Genomic DNA, 546 nt, shown 5'->3' on the forward strand with positions numbered 1-546 from the left:
GAGATCTTAGCATACTAAACATGTTTATTCGTTCTGTGCCAGCACTGTGGGTCAGTTATTAATAATAACAATAATAAAAATCAATTTGTGTGCTTAGGACTTCTTTTTCCTTGGTATCAAAAGAGATATTGAGTTTCATTTTTATATTAGCATTGTATCAATGTTTAACATTGTGCTATTGTGACAATCCCGGCAGATAGCAACTTTATATTTTTGTGCACTTGGGAGCAGCTGAATGCTGATGAATGTGAGTCCAATATTCACTCTCTTTTAGCTTCTGTTTTGGGCTCCACCAGTTGCTGAGAAAATTATCTTTGACTGCTAAATGCACAGCTACTACTAGTGACCAACTGAGTCTGTCAGTCATTTGCTGCTGAGCAGAAAACAGCTGGCTTGGCCAAAAATGACACTATAACAACAGTGACAATGAACCAAGACATAAATTAAAGTTATAGAATTCAAAAACATAGAACTGAGAGAAATTAAAAAGCTCAGGAGACATGGGCAAGGTGCTGTTTCTCTGTGGGGTTTGTCACTATGATGTAT

This window comes from Scatophagus argus, chromosome 3 (genome assembly GCF_020382885.2).
Source record: "Scatophagus argus isolate fScaArg1 chromosome 3, fScaArg1.pri, whole genome shotgun sequence".
In the NCBI taxonomy this organism is placed as follows: domain Eukaryota; kingdom Metazoa; phylum Chordata; class Actinopteri; family Scatophagidae; genus Scatophagus; species Scatophagus argus.